This window comes from Zingiber officinale, chromosome 9B, assembly GCF_018446385.1.
Source record: "Zingiber officinale cultivar Zhangliang chromosome 9B, Zo_v1.1, whole genome shotgun sequence".
NCBI lineage: Eukaryota > Viridiplantae > Streptophyta > Magnoliopsida > Zingiberales > Zingiberaceae > Zingiber > Zingiber officinale.
The window spans coordinates 27,097,360-27,100,339 of record NC_056003.1 but is presented as its reverse complement, the minus strand read 5'-3'; the positions used below and the strand labels follow the sequence as shown (position 1 = coordinate 27,100,339).

The window sequence follows — 2,980 nt, the reverse complement described above, 5'->3', positions numbered from 1 at the left end:
GTCCACAGTGGCTCACTGTCAAGTCACGTTCACAGTGCTACGTCGACAAGGTATTGCCTCTCCCCGAGTGTTTGAACTCATTCTTTGTAAACTTTTGACTCAAAGTTGATGCTTATTATAAGTAGATAAGAGAAGAATTGGAGAGCAGATCATGTACTATTAGAACAAGGTGTGCTGTGGAATCAGTTTTTAGTACTGATGCAGGTAAACAATGTCAGAGCAAGATGGTCTGAATTAAACCACTAAACATTAGCATCTTAGCTACATTCTGTATCACATTTAATCCTCCACGTCTGCACATTTCTTGCAAAGCTGCAATTGCATTCTCCATTGCCTTAGGGGTGCCCCTTTTTATTAACCCTACTAGATTTGTGATCGCAGTATCCTCACTTGCAATTGTCTGCGCCAGAATGTGATGCCTCATAAGCAATGTCAGAGCTCCAGTAGCCTCCTCATCAACAATTTCATCTCTCAAAGCTCCCGCCAGGGCTGAAACTGCTCCCATATTCAATATTTGGGACTAGCTCTCAGGATGGGTCGAAAGATTAAACAAGGCCATCACTACATCTTTCTTTCCCCTTGGGCTTCCCTGCATCAGCAAATCAGCTAGTGCTGCAACAGCACCATGCTCATCCATAATCATCTTCTTGAAGTCATGGACAGCAGAGAGGCTGAACAATGTAGCAGCTGCATTCTCCCTTGCCTCAGTAGTTAACCCATATCTCAGAACATATACTATTAATTCCAAACAACCATTCTCCTCCATAATCTTTCTCTTGTTTTCATCATGAATAGATATGTTCAATATTGCAGTCAGGGCATTCTCTTGAGCAACTGGATTTGTAGACCGGAAAAGCCGGTAGAGAGCTGGGATTGCTCCACCCTCCGCAATGAAAGACCTATTCTCCTTCCCGGTTTTTGCCATTAATCGGAGTTCACGGGCTGCGACAGCCTTCACTTCCTACGAACCAGCTGATAATTGTTCTACTAGCATTAACGCTGTGATTCGGTTAGCTTTGATTGCTGTGATTCGGTTAGCTACTAACGATGTTTGGAGTCTGAACAAGGCCTCGATGTTTGAAGTCTTGATTGAGTTGCTTCTTTTTTGGAAGACAAATGGTTTATTGCCATTCTTCATTGTTTTAGTAGGTCTTGTGGATGCAGGTTGATAGAGTATAAATATGAACTATTGTGACATCTTTGACTTGAGGAATCATATAATAGTTTTTGGTAGGATGCTGTGTGGTATTGTTCTCTGCCATAAGTTATGCGCTAAAAAAGCATGGTTAATTTGTTGTTAACTGTGGATATTGTAGATTTTTGAAGTACATGATGATTTGTTGTTGAGTTACATACAAAAGAAGAGAAGTTTATTTACTATGTGTAGTTCTTGTTTGTGTGAACTCTTAATCATTTTCTATTTATTTCAGGTTCTTCATAACATTACTGTTGCAGAATACTTTCATTGGAATATGCTACGTGATTCAATAACTCCTATTTTTCCACTGGACTGTTAATCTCTTTTTGATTTTGTGGATAACTTTGCTGCAAACTATGCTCTGAAGAGAGTTTATTATGTCAACTATGCATTGGGGATATCTGGACGCAGGAAACCTTGCTGGCATCTATTATGAACAAAGTCAACTTGACATGGCAATTCTGCATTACAAGCAAGCTATCAACTGTGATTCTACCTTTATTGAAGCTTACAATAATCTGGTAAGTTGATAATGGTCTAATATGTCAAAATGTGGTATCCTTCTTGATGGTGAGCCAGGTTAGTTAATGATCGACTTTCTTGCACATTAAAAGGGGAATGCTCTCAAAGACGCTGGACATGCTCTCAAAGACGTTGGACATTATAAGGTGACTTTTCAATTTGGATATTTTTATTCTCTTAAGTTTTTTTTCCTTGTTGAATAACTTCATTTTAATAATTTTTCCCAAGTCATGCTTTGCTTTACAACCTAACCATCCACAAGCATTGTCAAGCCTTGGCAACATATACATGGATTGGTAAGCTTTAGAAATGTTTGATGACAACTGTGCGGATAATTTATTTTTGTTCCTTAATGAAACTTCTCTTCATGCAGCAACATGATGAGTGTTGTTGCATCATTCTATAAGGCAACTTTAGCAGTTACAACAGGGATATCTGTGCCCTTCAACAACTTGGCTATTATATACAAGCAACAAGTAGAGTACTATATCTGCCTTTTTCATTGCTAGTTTGAGAGTTACTACATATTGCCTCATTTAATGGAAGAAAGTCATATAATTTGTCTATCATCTTCTTTGCTGTCTTTGCCCCTAGTTGGAAATTGATAGTTCTCTTGTATTACACCAGGGAAATTATGCAGAAGCAATAGCCTGTTACAATGAAGTTCTTCGTAGACTGTTGCTGATGGTCTTGTCAATAGAGGGAACACATTTAAGGAGATTGGTAGAGTTACTGAAGCAATTCAGGATTATATACATGCTGTGAATATCAGACCAACTATGCCAGAAGCCCATGCAAATTTGGCTTCAGCTTACAAAGATAGGTAATTTCTTCTTTGAATTTGTGCCGGTGTTGGACTATATCAGTATCTTACATCTATGATTCTTCTTTCTATTTATTTGTGGTTGAGATAATTGATGAACGTTTCTCTTTTTAAGCATTCCAATTACTCATCTTGTTACCTGGTGCTCTTACTGCTTTTTCAACTATGATTTTTTGTCTTGATTTACTAATATATTATTTATGTGTTTTTACAGTTTACAAATCTCAAGTACTCCAGAGTTGAAATTGATGAAGTGCGGTTCGAGGGGGCTGAATGCATGCTAGATTACATTTGAAGTGCGGTTCTACCTTGATGTGTTGTTAAAAGAATGTTCTACCTTGATTCTGATATCTATTAGCTTTTGATGTAAAAAGAATGTTTATGTATTTTATGGATACTGTTGTAAGAAGATTATTTATGTAATTTGTGAATATTTG

At 37.5% G+C, this 2,980-nt stretch overlaps 1 pseudogene; it reads right to left on the bottom strand.

Annotated features, from left to right (window-relative positions):
• Nucleotides 1-214: 214 nt before the first annotated feature.
• Nucleotides 215-1,138, bottom strand: LOC122022895 (annotated as a pseudogene).
• Between the last annotated feature and the right edge of the window lie 1,842 nt (nt 1,139-2,980).